The sequence below is a fragment of the Ctenocephalides felis genome, unplaced genomic scaffold, assembly GCF_003426905.1.
Source record: "Ctenocephalides felis isolate EL2017-DRISC unplaced genomic scaffold, ASM342690v1 CF-g0.4_SCAFFOLD_03571, whole genome shotgun sequence".
NCBI classification, from domain to species: Eukaryota; Metazoa; Arthropoda; class Insecta; order Siphonaptera; family Pulicidae; genus Ctenocephalides; species Ctenocephalides felis.
In genome coordinates this window covers 40,188,977-40,209,540 of record NW_020539725.1, presented here as the reverse complement: position 1 = coordinate 40,209,540, position 20,564 = coordinate 40,188,977, and the positions used below count along the sequence as shown (strand labels likewise).

At 28.5% G+C, this 20,564-nt stretch overlaps 1 protein-coding gene across 1 annotated transcript in view; it reads right to left on the bottom strand.

Annotated features, from left to right (window-relative positions):
- Positions 1–18,369, bottom strand: part of LOC113386038 — a 55,602-nt gene extending 37,233 nt beyond the window's left edge. Inside the window, exon 1 of the mRNA XM_026623848.1 lies at positions 18,279–18,369. The gene's annotated coding sequence lies outside the window, so the exon portion shown is untranslated. The remainder of the gene's footprint in view (positions 1–18,278) is intronic.
- Positions 18,370–20,564: the final 2,195 nt, after the last annotated feature.

The following is a 20,564-nucleotide window of genomic DNA, read 5'->3' as shown; positions in this document are numbered from 1 at the left end:
ATAACGCTAATTAGAAAGTGGTCAAAATAAAAGCACTACCCGAAATAATCAATTGAAAAATTATTTTGTCTTTTTCAGCTAATAGTAAACGATTTTTTGGAATTGATTGTTCTACATAATGTGGTCTGAATCAATGTGAGTAGAATCACGTAAATTTTTTTTCGATATCTTTTATGGTTACGCCAAAAAGTGAGTTTGAAAGAAAGGGCCACATTGACATATTTTCAATGATATCTCGGCCATAAGATGAGGTACAAAGTTGAAAATTTGTATTTCGGTTTTTATCAAATTACCTATAAAATGGCGTATAAATTATTTAAATACCAGGGTGGGGCCGATTCTGTATGGCAATGCGCCCATACCCTTTACATAATAACTTTCAAGAAAATAGAATTATGTTCCATCGTATAACTTCATGTAATAATTAATTACCTAACCCGAAATAAGTAAACCATGATGCCATTTCTAGTTTGACCATTGCTTATTAAATTGGATTAAATTTAATGCCTACTACGTTTCATTCCGGCTAGAATAAAATATTCATCGCATGTTCACATGAATACCTATTAAGAAAAGTAACATTAAAACCATTAGAACATAAAATTTTATGGGTTTTATTGATTTTACTTGACCTACTGGCTATAAAACATACAGCACATGCAAATTAAATTGTGAATTATAATATGTGTGAAAACTGCGAAGAACGTGATTATGTGTGACTGAAATATCTATTATGCATTATTCTTGTAAGTATTATTGAATTTTTATGCGGTAGTAATAATTTAAAATTAATGATAACGTGTGTAAATTGTTTTTGTTATGAATGTTAAAATTCTAAAAAGCTACTTGCATGCCAACTTATACTTTTTTGCAATCCTGTCATTTAATGCTGGAGTTAATTTTATCCATAGAGTAATAAGATAGAATTTATTGTCTAATTAATCGATGATATGCGCTTTTTTCAAATAACAAGATTAAAACCATCAAAAAAATTTTTTTTATATTTCTCTCAATAATACTGAACAATTATCATTATTACACCATAACTGTCTTCGAGCTTTATAGTAAATAAAATACTAAAATATTTAATAGATATCAAAATATTAAAAAATTGAAATTTTATACCAGTTAAATGTCCCTGGTTTTAAAATTATATTATATCAGAAATATCATAATTATAACTATTTATAACAGAATCTTGAAACAAATCACTTGATCCAAATTTATTTTGATCCACAATGGTAATTACCAAACTGTTGATAGACATTAAAAGAATTTTTGCTCAAGAACTGAATGGAACCTTGAAAATCTAGTATAACGAGTGCCGGAGATCTTTGAACGCTCTTACAAATATTTAAATAAGCGAATAGTTAAATAATCAGCTAACTCTTTGTTTTAATTAATATGATTTTAAATATTTACTATACGCATGCCCACGTTGTGGGCTATAGATATCAGAAACATAAGGCCAACAGATAACTATATATTGAAAATTTACTTGTTTTTGTTAATGTATACAATTCCAATCCTAATCCTGTATGTTAACAATACATTGTGATAATTTTACTACACTCATTGTAGTAGATTTACTACAATCATTGTAAAAATTTTACTATACTCTTTGTATTAGTTTTACTACACCCATTGTAATTTTACTACAATCAATGTAGTAGATTTACTATTTCATTGTAGTAATTTTTATTACACTCATTGTAGTAGATTTACTATAATCATTGTAGTAATTTTACTACAATCATTGTATAAATTTTACTATACTCATTGTAGTAGATTTACTATACTCATTGTAGTAGATTTACTATACTCATTGTAGTAATTTTACTATACTCATTAGTAGTAGATTTACTATACTCATTGGAGTAATTTTATTACACCCATTGTGGTAATTTTACTACAATCAATGTAGTAGATTTACTATACTCATTGTAGTAATTTTATTACACTCATTGTAGTAGATTTACTATACTCATTGTAGTAGATTTACTATAATCATTGTAGTAATTTTACTACAATCATTGTATAATTTTTCTATACTCATTGTAGTAGATTTACTATACTCATTGCAGTAATTTTACTACACCCATTGTTTAATTTACTACAATCAATGTAGTAGATTTACTATACTCATTGTAGTAATTTTATTACACTCATTGTAGTAGATTTACTATAATCATTGTAGTAATTTTACTACAATCATTGTACAAATTTTACTATACTCATTGTAGTAGATTTACTATACTCATTGTAGTAATTCAGTATGTTAATTAATGCAGTATAAAAGCGCAAACAGAACTTAATTTTATGGGGTTACTTTTTTCTCTTTTGCAACATCTGCAATATGCATTAAATTTGATAAATGTCTGCATACGTGATTTACAGTTTTGAAATCCAATATGTTGCATTATTATATCTAAATAATATTAATTATTTTCAGGTGGATGAAAAGATGTTCAGATTGACTCATCTAGAATTTATTTCTGATCTAAAAAATAGAGGTTATTTGCATTTTTAAAATGAAGTATATCTACTTGTATTATAATAATTAAAAATATAGTTATCAGACAAAAATTTAATTTTCTTCATTAAATTCTTATGGATATTTGAAAACACAATTAACTTCTTAACGAATTTTTAAAATTTTATTTCAATTGTATGCACAAATCCACACCATTTAGAAAGTTGTGGGTAGATTATTTATTTTACTTGAATAAGGAAATGTGCATTACAAATAACTAAAGTTTGCTTGAATAGACAATATTTAATGGCCTCGTTATTAAAATAGACACAGTATAACATTCCTTATCATAATTCAAATAAATAAACTTCATATTTACAGAGATACGAGACATAATGTAGAAAATTGTTTAACTAATTAAGAAATAGCAAAAAATTAAATCAGATAACAGGTTATAGTCTTGTAAAATATGCATGCGTGTACATTATGAATATCGTAGAACTGTTATATTTTCAAAAAACCTTAATAAAAAAATTCTTAGTTTGATTTTGTCTCAAATTTCATAATAGGTCTTTTTTTAAAAAAAGAACTCACCTAAATTTAAAAAAAACTTAATCAAACGAAAGCTTGAATTTATGTCATTCATTTAACAATTTTATAAATTTTTGAAAAATGTTCTATTATTGGTTTTAAATTAAATGAATTATGATAAAGGTAGAAACGTTGAGATGGTTCTCAACTATTTTAAACTTTAAAATAGAAACAATTCCAGAATCAGAACAAAAGTTTTGTAGCCAATATAAGTACGAAAATAAACGATCGTACGTGCGGATCTTTAAAAATTAACAAGCAGTAAACTTAATTATAAAGGTATTTTTACCACCTACGCCCATGTCGATTCCATCACCATCGCACATATGAATATGTGACTATATGGCGCCTAGCGGTGTGCAAATATTATAATAATTTTATTTATAACATTTCATTTAATACGTGTTGTCTATTTATGAGATAAGTTAGTGTGTGTGGATGATTCATTAAAGAATTAATTGCCGGTGAGGTGCAACTGGTTAAGTAATATGTGAGACGTGAATAATAAGCTATCAAGAGAGCTCATATTTGATTAATGAAAGATCTTTATAATTATTACTTCTCAATTTTATAGTAGGTATACTAGTAATTAGACACTAGTTTTCTATATAAAAGTATGCAGATTTAATTAACCGGCTAAGTTCTTAGTAATTACAGAAAATTGTATAATATGAGGTTGCCAATGATAAGTACACTATTTAAAACAGTACCAGTAATTCCAATGTATTGATAAAGGAATTTTCTCTATCCTTAAATAGTTTTGATAGAATTTTAAATGCAATCTTCAAATTCATTATTTTTTTAGATTGACAGTCAAATTTAGCTTGTAACCATTGTATTGGTCTTATACTTATATCAATATATTTAATTATTTATTTTACAATCTGCTCTTATGTGACATCAAATAAAATTGTTTATAAAAAAAGATTGAACTAAGAATTTCATCTAGTGATGCAACTCAATAAAATAGTTTATTGAACTTTATTTATTGCTAAAATCGCTAACAAAATATTACATCAATCTTGTACAAATAACTAACAAAATAATTCTCAAACTGAGCACGTAAGGTTTTGCGAAGCCAACTATGTGAGTCATTCAGAGTCGTGTAAAGAAAGGCAGAATACTGAATGCAAAATTGCCAAACACAGAAGTGTTTTACAAAGAATCGCCAGGAATTTTAATTTTTAGCAATTAAATATAACCGAATGTCTTTCCTGGAACTAACAATAATTGGCCATTGTCATTCAACTCAATAAGCATCATGTATTCCAAAAAGTATCTACGAATGCCCACAAAATGATCTGCTGTTGAGTTTTGATCAGACTTTCCAAATATGTTACATTCAAGTTCTTGAATACCTATCAATCAATTATGGTCATATTTCTACTATTTACAATTATGCTAGAATCGACCGTGTTAAATGATTTTTTAAATTAATTAATCTAGCATACCTGTGTTTAGAAGGATTGCTAATTATGATCAAAAAAACATTATTTCTACGATACATAACGTTTATTTTCAAAATTGTTGCACTGATAAATTCCCTCCCTATGCAACTGATATTTTTGTTCCTGTAGCGACCAAGTCAGTCTGGCACAACATAACCATACAAATAATTTCCTGCAATCGATCACTCTAAAATGCATGTATGCCTAATAGCAAACGTCTATCTTAATTACAGATGCATAATATAATGCATATGCATTCATTTTAAATGCAAATAACACACAATCGTCAGTCAGAGATAGATGGGCTGTCAAAATTAATTTAAAACCTAAACTATCATGTCCGAAACATATGAGAAAATCTATGCAAATGGTTCACATTTTATGATATATTAATAAATGGTTTGATATGGTGATGTTCTTGAGTTTTAGAACTTATTGTGTAAGCTACTCTAAAAAGCTAACTTAATAATGAAAGTGAATATCAAAATCTGAGTTACTTCCTATAATATCCATCCATTAAATTTCCAGCAATAATTTTAGTCTTGAATGTTATTAATGTTTGTTCTCAGACTGCTTTCATGATCTAGAGGAGCCCAAGTGGGCGAAAAGCTTCTAATACAAAACATGACTTTACAGTCAAAGTCTTCACGATTAATGGGTTCTTCGAATGTTTGTTGCCATTGAAGCGTCTTGTAATAGACTTGTTACTATTTATTTGTAGGAAACGTCTAACAATTTGCAGTAACAGAATATTCAAACCAGAAATTTGTTGCTTTTGCAGGGTTTGGCTCAAGATTTAACTGAATATAAACTTACTTTAATAAACTTAACTATCATCACTTAATTACTTTAAACACCCTTCAGATCATTCACACAAAATATGGTAAGTAACAAGGATGATCTATAGAATCGTAAAAATATCATTCACATCATTTTGGGATAAAATCATTTTACGGTACTATTAATAAATTGAAATATATTATAAAGCAAAATGCAATACAAATATCTTACTGGTTGGACCTAGAACAACTCCTCATTTTTGGATCCCGAGAATCATTGCGTAGATTAAGGGTAGAAGGGGTAGGGGTAGTTACGTAAGGGTAAGGGATAGTGGGGATGGTGTACCCTGGGATTCAAGGTATTTCTGGTGACAATATCGGTTCTTTCTACTATATTTATTCCTACTTGAAAATTATATAAGCCCTGAATTTAAGTGTTGCGATTGGAGGCCCTTGACCTGCGCAATCGATTCTGCATTCTTGTTGCACTGTGTATGTTTATAACGCACTAATATAAATCGAAACCGTTTGAAGATCAATCTAATTTTAGTCGAAAATCTGAATTGCAGAAACTTGATAACTAACAGATTATTACAAGGCCCGATATTCATTAAATGAAGATGGATGGTTTGCAACTATCATATTATTGTCGCTAATGAAGAAAATAAAATAAATGGACAAAGTGGCAAATTAGGAAACTTTGCAAAAGTGGTAGAAGAGTAAATAGGACAACATTAACAAATCACACTGCTTCAACTGATTTTTATTTTCTTCTCAAAATTGGAGTGAAAGATCCAAACTTCATAGAAACACCAAATTGAGGAAGAGGTCGTGCTTCCAAATCTAATACAACAATAATTCAAACAACACTATTGAAAATATTACTTATGCTCAATTCCCAATGGTACGTGACAAAACAAACAATTCACAAAGATCTTAAAATAACTGTACAAATAATAATGAAGAAAATGATTGAAAGATATAAAAATAAACTTTCGAAACACATTCAACTCCAACAATTGGAGACATCCGCAGTTCGGAAACAATTCTTCTTTCTTCGACAGAAGATTAAAACTTAAATGACTTAGAAAAACTATATAGTTAAGAACATTTTATTGTTATTATAATGCGAATTCCATAAATTTAGTAAAAAAAACTTTGTTTCCTCTTCCATTAGTCTAGCTATTTCGTCTTGATCATACAATAATTTAATCGTTGAATTAAAGTCTTACATAAAGTTTTACGATACGGCCATGAAAATGTGGAAATGAAATACAAATATAATAAAACTACATATAATATCGAATAGTTTCATGGCAAATTCATAATAATTGCACATGTTACTAGCAAGTCAAGTGGAAACAACGAATGAAGCATAAATTCTGAAAATACATTTTCAACTAAAATAAACTTATATAATTGATGGGCAAATATAGCAATTAATGTGGTAATTCGTTTCAGTAATAAAATTTAAAATTAATTGCTTTAAAAATAACTACACAGAAAATATGCCTAGTACATGAATATATTTAATTCAGAAGAATGGGCAATTTTAATTCGAAAATATAGAACAAATAATGTTTTTCTAATTAAGGTGTCAGCTTCAAGTATAGTTAAAAGTTAAGTTAATTGGCTATGGTATCTAGTAAATATATGCTGCTATGCATTATTCCTCAAAATATCCCTATATAAGCTGCTTAAATTATTGACTGTAGAATATTTAATTCGAGATATATTAAAACTATCAATGAAATTATGTTAAAAAATCCAACGTTCTATATTTCTGAAGATTTTCACCAACAATATTTCCAAGTAGATAAATAAGATCTCATAATGTACGTTATCTGTTGCGAATTAAGAAAAATCAATGAATGTTTGCCCAGATACAACAGCATTACAGTCAGTTACTAGAGCAAACATGATTCCGTCCAAAGATATCACATGACGACCTGGAGCATGTCATGAAAGAGTTTATTATAAGGATTATAATAAAATAGATTCTCTGCAAGATTCCAAGAATTAGAACCATATTAAATATCCTAGTGCGCGCCGATCTCTCGATTTGATAAAGGTGCTTGCTTTGCCCTGAATAAATACTTATTTTGCATACTTTGTCAGAGATAAGACTAGAATAGTGTGCTTTAGATTAGTCTATTTGTGTAAAATTCAACCTAAATTAATTATAAAACGCAATAGAAATTTATCTACAATTATGAATGCAAATTAAACAGTTCTAATAAAACAATGACTGTACTTTGAAATATTTCGATCTAAATATTTTTCTCAAATTTAATTTTGCTTTCTAAAATATGTTTGTGTAAATTTTGATTAAAATCATGCCTTGTCTTGAATTAATCTTAGAATTTTTTTAAAAAAATTGTAAGAAATTTTAAAATTAATTAGTAATTAATATTTAAGCTTGCAATTTTTATTTTATTTCCATTGCCTTTTTTCTATATTAATTTCAATGAACCTATTTAAAATTGAATATGAAATATCTAGCCTCACGGTAATGCACTTATGATAACTAAACAAATCTTGTAATAGATGATAAAATTTTGCATATATTGGTAAACCTATATTACCCTGTATTTTTCTTCATACTTCGTAAGTACTAAATGTTGAAAATAATTCTCTAAAAGTGATTCATATATAAATGTGTGTGTTCTCCAATTCACAAGGTTTCTGAATTAAGCTAGAAATATATTTTCATATGTCTAAACTTCATTGTAAAATGTACCCTTGAAGCATAAAGTTAATTTTAAATTTATCAAATAAACAGCTATCATGCTGTTTCACCATTAATTTTAAAAGACCACCAAGCAAGATAATTATATTAAATGACCATAACTCATTTAATTAAATGTAATTTTCGTGATTATTTGCAATATAACATCGCTGTACGAGACTGGTTATTCTTGGGCCTGAATTGTGTGAGTGTCTGAGTAATTTCTTGTAATGAAATTTATTATTATTGTTTCCTAGTTGTATGAGAACAGAGACGAGTAAGGGTTAGGAATTTTTTTTAATAAATTTCCAAAAATTTGCTCCAAATGGTAATCGCATAAAATTCATGCCACGAGACTAGAATACCCACTTCAAGAAACGTGTTTTTTCTATCTTCAAATCCTAGCAAGTTTGAATGATAGTTGAGACAAAAGAAATTGGCATAATGAGTAAAATAAAGGTTGTTTAAATTCGGTAAAAAAAATCAGAAGCACAATTACTGGTCGTGCAAGGTATTTCTAAATCAGTAGTAAGAATGTAACAACAATTTACATTAACTTACAGTCATCTTTTCAAGCAACCAACAAGTCAAATCCTTTACAAACCACATCAATAACAAAAAGCTAATGTCAATAAAATAAAAGTAATAATAAATCAGTCCAATTATTATAAACATCAATAACCTGTAATCATTCTACAAAAAAAACATGATTTTCGACAGTATGATCAATTCAATTGTGTTTCTGGTTTGGATGCACCGATAAAAGTTTTTTTTTCGCGTCACGTTCGATCGCACACGCATACATAATAATGAAAGCACATTAAAAAAAAGAATTTTAACACACAAACATTGGTGTCTTCATATGTACGTGGTGGGATCAGAGGGTCAATGCCACTTTGTCTGGTTAAGCCGGACACGAGACTTGCACGAAGAGAAACAGTGAATCATAATCTTATAGCAAATGCTTTGCAAATGATACTGGTAATAACTATTCAGTGAAACATCAATTTTATAGGTATGAAGGGACGTCTTCTCCGATATCTTCAAAGAATTCAACATCAAGTAAACGTTGAAACATAAAGCTAAATATAGAAAATCTATCAAGGAAAAAATCATGTGGCAACCATAAAATTTTGTCTAATGTTTTAGATATCGATTGAGTTATCAATTTCTTAGATCTTCGTAAGCCACTTTGTAACTTTTACTAATTATGACGGTTTATATTTTAACCGTATATTATTTGAACTAACTCTAATGGCTGTGCCTGTTGTTCATACAAACTTCAACAGATTTATGATCGGAAAAGATTTTGTTGATTTACTCGGGAGATACCTGCTACTTGAGTAAAAGTACACATAAACATGAGATGCACATGTTCGCTACTGCGAGGCGGATGCATAAGAACAAACATAGGAAACGAAGGAACGTGTAAATATTTCAAAAAAGGGGAAATAGTTATTTAAACACATTAACACATTCGTCATAATTCGTGTTAATTGTTAGCAGACATATTTGAGAATTAATTATGGGTAATTAAATAACTTTCTACAAACATAAACACTGTCACTTGCCGGTTTGCCAAAATATTTTAATGTGAAATATTTATTTAGTTTATTTTTTTTAAATGACCAACAATATTTTTCGTGCATATTTGGGAATGATCGTAATTCATACTGAAGAGAAGCCTATTAAAAAAACTAAAAATTTCAAAGGAATCCAAAAGTATCCAAAAAGACAATTCCAAGAAAAACGCATTTAAAGTTTCGCGAAGAATGGAAACAGAGGAGCATTATTGTGGCCAAACAGCTCTGAAAATAATTTGAATTTTGTAAAATCATTTTTCACACATATTATTGAATATGTTATATACTTCGAATTTCTTTTTTTTTAATTCTAGACCCGAATTTCGCCTTAAGCATTTTTTTTTAAAGAAATGAATATATGAGAGTATATACAGTTTGTACCTGTAAGTCATCTTATGAAACAAATATGATAGTTATTCAGATAAATCATTATCTGAGACATAAGAAGTTGTAAAAAAGTAATAAATTCATTTGTTTAATAAAAATATATATTTGTGTTGTATACTTCATTTATACTATCTACAAGAATGCAATTGTCTTATTAATTCAGAAAAAAATTAATCAAATAAATATATTACATAACATGTGGAATTGTAAAAGAAATTTATTTAACCTGCAGAAACATCAAATTAGCTAATTTCATATGATTATATAAAAACAATGAGTAGTAAGAACAGCAAAGCAATATTTGTGCATAAAATGGTTAATTTGCAACAACCAATATGTAAATAATTAAGAACATAGTCGCGAATTAAAAACAAGTGTAGTTATTTTGAAGCAATTTTGGGAGTTATATCAAGGTCGTAAAGATATGAATTATCCCGTCTGACTGACATGTAAATGTATGAGGTGATTGCAAATATTTACATGTCTTTCTTAATGTGTAAGTAATATTCATTACCAAATACTGATAACTAATTCAAGTATTTAAATAAAAGAAAATTGAAAAAAAAATAAAAAGGGGTTCAAAATTATTTCACTTAATTAAATTTTATCATAGTACTGACTGATTGTGAGCAGAAAGCAAATTATAGTTGAAAACATTATCGGGTATAAATATCCGACTTGCAAAAATATATTCATCCAAAAAAGATTTTATCAATAACAATATTTCATTTTTATTTATCTAATTGATTTAGTGCTCCTCTTGATCTTTGCATTTACTAAATAGCTAATGATCGTATATATTTCAAAGCAATGATTAATGGTTACAAGCCCTTCACGACCTCGAACGCCACTGGTGATTTCTATATAATAATCGTTTATATAATATTTATAACCAGAGCCAAAATCGACCTTCATTTACATTCACAATTTGCCATCAATACTCTTCTGGTTCGTGTCTCATTGTAAAAAGTATAAAAAATATAATTTATGGCTTCTCCTAAGACGAACAATAATAGCGAAAATAATATATTTAAATGTCTAAAATTCGATATAATTAAATCGACATTGAATATCAGGCAATCATAGTTAACTAGACGATTGTATTATTCTAAGATAAATGTTAAATTGCATTAGAAACACTTCTGGAAATATAAATGTAATAGCATAACTGCATAATATAATATTTGTTAGTAAATCATATAACAACACAATTCAACATCAAGAATGCCAAACATTAATTAAGAATCAACAAAAATCTCCAATATGCCGAAAACAAAATATTAACACTATCGAATATGAAATAATAAAAATCCCGAATATGGACCATGCCAATTGTAACATAGCAATAATATTGAATGTCAAAAGTGTTTAAAATAGAAATTTATTTTCAATAAAAATAAAAACTAATGTGATTGCTATATATTGAGTATCACGATTTCATTTCTTGCATAATTTATTTCAAATAATATTTGTTGAGGTTAGGATGCAAATAGAAAATTCAATTAAATAAATATATAACTCAAAATAAAACTGCTTCTTCAAAGCTAAAATGAACTGATAATAAATAATCTGAAATCTAATTGAAATAATTTATGAATAAATAATACAAAATTTATCCAATTGGGGAGAATGTTACTTTAGAGTACATGCATATAAGTAGTGATTTGATTTAATAAAAATAAGTTTTATCTGTATGGAGCTCCAAGCCAACAGCTGCTCGAAGGGGTCTGGAAACATTAGCATGGTCGTGTTGAAAAGGTGAAAGAATTTGAACACATTGATATCAATAATTGCATACTATCTGACGACTTGTCACACACTAAATATAAAAACAACAACAACTGGTGATTATTGTCTGCATCGGCCTAATACACTTGTCAGAGTTGCCCGATTTTAGGAATTTGGCCAGTGTTGTCCGAATACAAAAATTAAACATCTGCAGGTCAGACACCTATTGAAACTCCATGCAGCCATGGCGCGAACAACATATATTTACAAATTGAACAAATTTAAAAATTGACAGTAAATATCAATAATAACAAATTATATTTTCAGACATCTCTCTGATTAACTGATGAAACGCGTGGGAGACCTCAGGCTTCTTCTGCACATGCCGTCGAGCTGTGCCACACAAGAAGACAATGAAACGCTTTGTTCTTTGAAACCGCGAATAACACTCTCGTTCGAATATTTGTTACCGACACATTTATTAGTTTGTTAGGTTATACATAGATTGCACTATTTCCGGAAAATGCATACAATTGCATAACCCTTATTTTAATCTGTAAAAATTTGGCAAAGGTTCATGAGTTCTAAGAACGTTCCCAAGTACATATTTCACTAAACAAATATATGTTTTATTGACAAATGCTGATAGAATGAATATACAAAAACTCTTATTGTCGTCTGATAAATTTAATTTTAAGTTTATATCTAATAAATACGCCAAAATAGGCATTTAATCATTCCATAGGCACGGTTGCTATGAAATTGCTATGACATGATAGTCATGTTTAGTTTATTGTCAAATGTAACGCACAATAGAAGAAATAGAAAATAATAAGTAAAGAATTTCATATCTTCCCATTCATCATAAAGATTATATTATTTGTAAATGATATTAATATGGTCAAGGAGGGTATCAGTGGTTAGTAATACACGTTCTTACTCTTACTTACTCTAAAGCAATTAATTCTGAAACCCAGGATCAAACCAGGACTAGATCTTTATTCTCCCAACTCACTATTTCCGCACCTACCACTATTTTATAATATGATTTTTAAGTATTCGATAATCGAGTAATCTTTAAGTATTTGATGTCAAATATATCATCCTATTTCTAAAGTTTTAGCAAAATTTATTGCTATACAAAAATTTCCATTAACTTGGTCGCCACAAAGGAAAGCGAAAGTATTTTTACAATCCAGCAGAAGTTTTTCTTTTGATCACTGTTGTAAAAACAGAATTTCAATCATATATACATAAGAAAACAATCACTTCGGCATATTGCAAAATTTTTCTCAGAAATAAATTCAGAGCAACGAACTCGAAGACAGAATGCAATCACTAAAGTTGTTAATAATCTTAAATTGTGATAACATAGATTTTTCATGTCAGCATCTCGCAGGTTTATTTCGCGACAAAAAACCATTTAACGTTTTCTTGTCAAGCTGTCGGATAGTTAGAATGACATGTGGCGATTTTTAAATTTTGAGTGAAGTTTTGGCACAAACAATGTATCAATATTACATTGAAGGATATTTTTATTACATAGAACATGATACGGCAAATAATTCAAAAAGCATTAAAAGTGATGCGGCTTAATAAGAAATAATGCATATAGGCAAATGACCAGTCTGCTTAATGATATATTTTAAATATTAAAAACAGCTTGAATATTCAATAAAATCAACAAGAACAATTATTTCACATAGAGCATTTATGTTTGTTGACTAATATAAATATATATATATATATATATATATATATATATATATATATGTACAAATATTTCTCAAACTACATCTGTGCATATAAAATATTTCTGTTTATGTTATTCTAGAGACAGAATGCGGTCATTCCCGTTTGGCAGACATTTATTTAACTCAAATAATTTTCTGAAAAAATAGTTCTATTTTACAAGTTTTCACTAGTTTTATTATCGTGTGCTGCTTGGCAAACATTATCTCAGTACACGCCGATTTATTTTCAGCATTTATAAAGATTAAAGTATAATGGTAAACATAAACTTAAAGATGTACCAGCTGGTAGTTCTACATTCAATTAAGATGTATTTTAGGATATGAGGTGTAATTTTCTCCGCCGATTTTTACCACATTTAAGAGCTTTATGACCATAGATTATATTAAAGATACTCTAACTTGCAAGTGCATTCGCCACAGAAAAGAAAAGCTCGTAAATTTAAAACATATACTCGGCAGAATTAGCTTGCTACTGGAAGTTTACTGCAACGTATATTTTAGTAAATTTTGTTCAATCAAAACGTTTTTGTTGAAACATAAACTATTATTTGTATAAATTGCTCAATTTTGGAACTTGTGTACCAATTACTAAATGGTTCGAAGCCCTTCAATGAAGAAATACGTTTCAGGTTGCCATAAAACGATGCATAAGCTAGTATCTACATAAAATTGTTTATGGACTATTAAAATCTTATTCAGTCGCCGCATATTATATGTAATAAAACGTGAAAATAACCACTCCACTCGATTTTATTAACTCGAAGCGATTTCGTTTTTGTCCTCACCCGGCGCGCCTTACGAGAAAAGAAATAAAACTTGGTTACGAGAACATAGAATTATCTGACAAGTGAGTAGTAAAAAGGAACTAATAGATACATACTGATCTAGAGGTCTCTATTAATGTCAATCATTACGAAACCTTTTTTTTGTTTCCCATAAATTATTAAGAAGGTACTACACGTCGTTATTAGTCATTGAAACATTTGGTTATGTCGAGCATGCAGTTATCACACTTTTCTATTCTTTGATATAGAAATAAATGTTGCAAAAGCACTATCCAAAGAATAACTAGTGGCATCGTGTCTTAAGGCAACATTGCTGGAACGTACCACAATTTTAAATTTTTAAGGGCTTAATTTTTTTGTATTTTTTATCGAAACGGCTAGACCTGCCTTTGCCAAAATCTATTCAGCACGTTTCTCCAACAGAAGAATCGAAGTTTTTAGAATAATCCATATCGGTTGATTCGTGCGCCCGAAATCATTGATGAAAAATTGTATCCACACTAAACATTCACTTTTTTTAAGGTATGCCAAAATATTCAGGAGATCTTGAAACGTAAAGATATGCAAACATTTTCATTTTCGATTTTAGACGATTGCTATAACTTAATCTACAGGAAGTTAAAAAACTGTTTCAGATCAAAATATTATGTAAAAAATTTATTCAAAATACTTTATTCGAAAAATTACCTATTGAACAAATTCATTACAATATTGCTTAGATTCTGATCTAGCAATTACAATATAGCATATTATCTAGAATATTTAATGATTTGTCTTGTAGGTTAGTATGGAACCACCGATTTTTCAAGTGGACAATATTCTTGAACAAAAATTTGAAAACATAATTCGATGCCACATAAATTTATCATAAGCTTCTCTATAAATTTTAATACAAATCTTCTGATGCTAATAAAAATGATGTGAATAACGACATCTTTGCTAATTTTATGACTGCTCATGTGTGTAATAAAAGACCATCTAATAAAATAAATCCATTCTGTTACATTTCAGGAAAAGAATAATTAATTACCTATGCTAAATATTATTCTTGATATTTTGGTTTCTAAATAGTAATAAAAAAATTTAAAAAAATAAATAAATGTTTGTTCAAATTCAGTAAACATGGTGTAATAATTCTGCTTTACTAAGGCCATCAACTTTTGTAAAAAGCTAACTATAAAACAGATTAACGACATTTTGCTCTAGCTCAAAGAATGCGGAAAATGGTTAAACACACACATACTTTTATTATCTTAACATGGAATCCATAAACTGCAGCTTGACAAAAGAACCTTTACATAAATTATAAATTTTACGTGAAGAGTTTGTTAGCTGTCGTCTTGTAGCTTTTATTAATGGTAAAGCAAAAATTGGATTCTCAATTTAACATATTGCATAATTAAATAAAGTATGCTACAAAATAGATTTGCATAAATATTTATTAAAATATAGGCTTGATGTATTAATATTATTGTTTTACATTATTTTCAAGTATATATCAATATCTTTACTTTGTAAGATGTAAATTTATTTTACGACTCATCTGTCTGTGCAAGATATATATTTCACAATAAGTAATCTTCAAAGAGAAATAATTGGTCATGTAGAAATCTATACTCAGTTTACAATTCATTTGAACTAAATGGTCTGGGCATGTCTCTGCACAAAGCCTTAAATGTAATTAACCGAACAAATTATTTTTCTGAACAATACAAAATATATGAATATATTTCAAAAGTCCTATTAGTAATACGCACACCAGGTAGGTTCGTACTTGAACAAATTACATTTGTTTTTATTACCAGTCTCAGGGACGCGAAATGATATCTTCGAATTAAGTCGTACAATAGAATAAAGATACTTTTTTGTATTAATTATAATTAGACCCTTCGATTGTGCAATAATAAAATTATGAATAAGTGTTACCTATTACGGATTATTTGTATTACGATTTTTTATAGGTCAAATGATCAGTGTTAGTAAGGTCCAAATTATTAATAATTTTGAGATTTTGATTAACAATTTTTTTGTGTGTGATAAGTTGAAATATTTAATGCAATTTTTATCTTATTTTATACGGCGACGCGGCGCTTACGCGCTTTGACATTTTGTCTCTATGCAGTTAAAGCAGTACGATTGCTTTGAAAAAATGTTCGGAATTTCCAAAATATATCAAAATAAAGAAAATTTTTTTCCAAAAGTAAAATTTTCAAAAAAAGTATTTTTTTGTCAAATTCCTAGTTTCTCAAAAATCTAATTTTTTCGAAGTATTTTTTTTTCAAAAATGTTAATCGTTCTTATAAAAAATAATAATATTTGGTACGGAAAGTTCCAGCAATTTGCCTTAAGGCTAGATGCCATGCGCCCCAGTAGTTTATAGTATAATTATAAATTTTTTACAAAGCAATCCGATTATAGTCCTCATTAATGAGATATACATTTTCTTCACTCTGAACGCTATTGAAAGGCAATCAAAAGGTTATCCTCACTATCTGTGATATTGAAGCAATGTCCCTATTGCTATTTGAAAACATATTTCGATTGCCATTACCAAATGAAAAGGGATATCACTTCAGCTTCGTATCAGGGTATATGTGACGCAAGATTTGAATCCGCAACTTGTAGTTTGCGCAACGCAGTATCCATTAAAACTAGTGGTGCATGGCATCGTACCTTGAGACAAATAGCTGGAACTTCCTGTACCTTAATACCTCAGTATTATTAATCTATTCAATATATTATTCATCTACAATATTACAGCTTGTGGGACTTTATTTCAATGCATGTGAGTTGGCTAAATATTTCTGATATAATGGTAAATATGGATTGATAATATGTTTTCAAGTAAGAATAGCCCTCAAGAAAAAAGTTGGTTTATCAGGTATATCAATTATAAAGTTAAATTTCAGAACTTCAGAAAACTGAAAGAATATCTAAGTTTATTGCTTAAGAATATAACATGTGAAATACTAAACCATATCCAAACATTGGCGAAATGGTCAACGAAAAGACCTTCCAGATATATAAAAAAACATTCGTCATTTATATTTGTTTTATATAAACAAGACTGTAAGCGTGCTCATGTGTATATGTCATTAAGTGATGAAACATAATTCACAAAAAAGTGGTTTCAATGACCATTGAATAGTAACGAGCGACCCATTGTGACTCAGTTAAGCATAGTATTATTTATATTTGCCAAACATCTTATTAAAAATATATTATCGTCATTCATGTAATTTTTAAATTTGTTAAAATTAAATACGAGAGAAAAATACGTAGAGCAAATGTAATAGAATTATTTTCATTCCGCCGATACGCTCGAGAGCTAAATTTAGTTAGACGAAACGTTTTAAATAGAATTCGACGGGACATTGCACTGACCTGATTATTGCGGTAATATTTTTCAGACATAGTATGAATGAATTGAAATATGCATTTTCTGAGAAACTAAATATACATATATACTAATGAATATATATTCAGTTTTGCTTAAATTTGTAGCACGTTAATGAAAGGAGCTTAATTTTTGAAAAACGTGATGCAGTTTTGGATATGAATTTTAATATTGAGACAACGTTCATTTAGTGAATTAATTATCTGCTAAATAAAAGCACATCAAAAATATGTTTCCAATTGAAATTCGGGCACTGCGGTGTCAAATGGCAATGAAAAATAATTTATATATAAAAAACATTAGCATTTTGTAAAACAAATGTTTAATTTAAGAAATTAATTATAGCGCATCTAATATCTATTTCTAAATCCTTATTTTAAAGAATATTTTAAACGAAATGTTGTTGATCTATCATAATATATTGTTACATTGTTAACTGAAGTGATAAATAATCTGATATATTAAACAATCTATTAACTACATCATACAATCGATGACAGAGCGGTTTATAACAACAAAAGAATTTTAATTCAAAATACCTCTCAGAGATTGCCAATAAATCATTCATAATCGATCCATAGACATTTGATTTAAAATTATATCTAATCTACTTCTAATTACATACTGTTTTATTCTAATCACATTGCCTAATACAAGTTATTAACCCGTTCTAGATCTTGTCGAGGTGACAGGAAAGTTGATATTTGGATGTCAAAACACTTTTAATTAAAGTAAGTAAGTGGGATAATGTTTCTACACTGTTAAATAAAAAAAGGATAAAAGACCATCAAGAGGTACTTTTTGCACCAATTCAATTTAGCATTTTCTTGTTTTGGATCATGGATCAATAAATAAGGGTTTTATAAATAATCTTGCCGACATATCGCGAGTTTCCGTGTCTCTTAATGTATCTTTATGAATTCAAAACTTTTTTTGAATATATTTTATTCACGCAATCGCCCGCTATAATCGCCGGTTCGTTCGGCTGTCGTGTTCAGAACTGAAATCATCATACATGTGCGTCTTTATCTGATTCTGATGTGAGATGTGTCGTATTATTAAAACTAGCCTACACTCTATTATAGATCCGATAGATGTGCGTGGGGTGGGGCATTTCAAAAGCTCTTTTCACACATTCTTAATAAACAATTCGAATTATAGTCCATAGTCCATCTCAGGAAAGATTTTTTTTATCTCATTTCTGCTACAATCAAAACTGTTGTGCTCGAAATTAGTTTTTTAATTGTATGGATATCATCATCATTATTATTAGAATTTATCTAATAATGTTTATTAAATACTTATTACTACTATTTTCACTTGGAAATATACTTTATTATCACTACTGCTTGATATCGGGTTGCCCAAAACGTAGGTCAAACCCGAGCATGTATAAATACGAAGCATAGTGCTAACCCCGCCTTCCAAACCCCCATGAGAAAGAAAAAAGACTTACAAAGCTTACCTTACCTTACCTTCATCTGAATATATTTTATTTAAAGAGGTTTTATAAACCCAAATAAATATTCATTATAGTAAGGGTTAACCCTTTCGACTCGGATTACGATGTATCAGTTATACGTATTTGGTAGAAATTTTGTAGAAACGTCTGGTATTGTAGTTAATCAGTTCAATATCCAATTTAGAACTCTGGATGAAGCCTTAATTTTATAAAGTGCTTTAAATAATTGTGAGAAAACTTTAATAAAAATTTGTATTTTTTGCTGTTGGATGCTTAATCCCCAATCAGAAGAAATTAATTTCCGCAAATGAGAATTAGAAATCAACTTCGGAATCATACTAATTCGCGAATCATACCAAGAGTATTTCTACAGACAATTTATGAAATTTAAGGTTCTAAAACTTTTTTCACAATATTTGGCAATGTTTAGAATTTATCATACTTATTATTCTGTTAGTTAATATAATTTAAAGAGGTTTAAACATGTTAGAAAATGATATTTTTTTAAGGTAGATAGTAAAAAAGAATTAATTATTAAATATATATTTATTAACAAGACTTGAATCAATTTTTCAAGGGTGCATTAATTCTTTTTTACTACCTACTTTAGAATAAATAATATCATTTTCTAAAATGTTTAAACCTCTTCCAATTACATTAACTAACAAAATAATAAGTAAGATAAAAATTCTCAACATGGCGGCCATAAAATTGTAAATAAATTTTTAAATCCTCAGATTTCAAAAAATTGTTTGTAGAAATATTCAGGAATTCATTAGAATAAATCACATAATCTATTGATTTTTTATTGTTGTATTGTCGTAACAGCGATTATAGAACCATGAAGATTCTGATCTGTAATCAGTAGCGGCGCTAGGCGTCGGCGGTGTCGGCGGCCGCCGACGGCCTCGCGCCTGGGGGGGCCTCGCAAGAGGCCCCGGAAAAATTTTAATTATTTAAAATTTAGTTAATTTTCATACGGATGTGCGAGTAAAGAAGGTGATTAGTGGTTTACAGGCACTATCATTTTACTCTTTTATCTTTTATGGACATTATCTAACATCGTCTGTCAACACTATAGATTATTAAATCTAAATAACTTCGCGCAAGCTAATTCTCTGATTGCTTATATTTGTGTACTTCTTATGTGAGCACTATGTAAATCATCGTTCTTTTTGGAAATACATACGAGTGGGAATCTTAACGTATCGAAACAGTAATTAAATATTCGAGGAATAAAAGTAATCAATGATCAATAAAAATTGATCAATGAGAAATAACAATGAGATAATAACAAAAACTGTTAATTTGAAACTAATCATTGTTTCACACCGTCAACACAAGCAATATATTTTTTTAAACATTCTATCGGGATGATCAGTTCTTTCAAATAAAATTGATAACCTTTTAAACTTTTTTTGTATCTCCGAAACCGCTAAATCTGCCTTT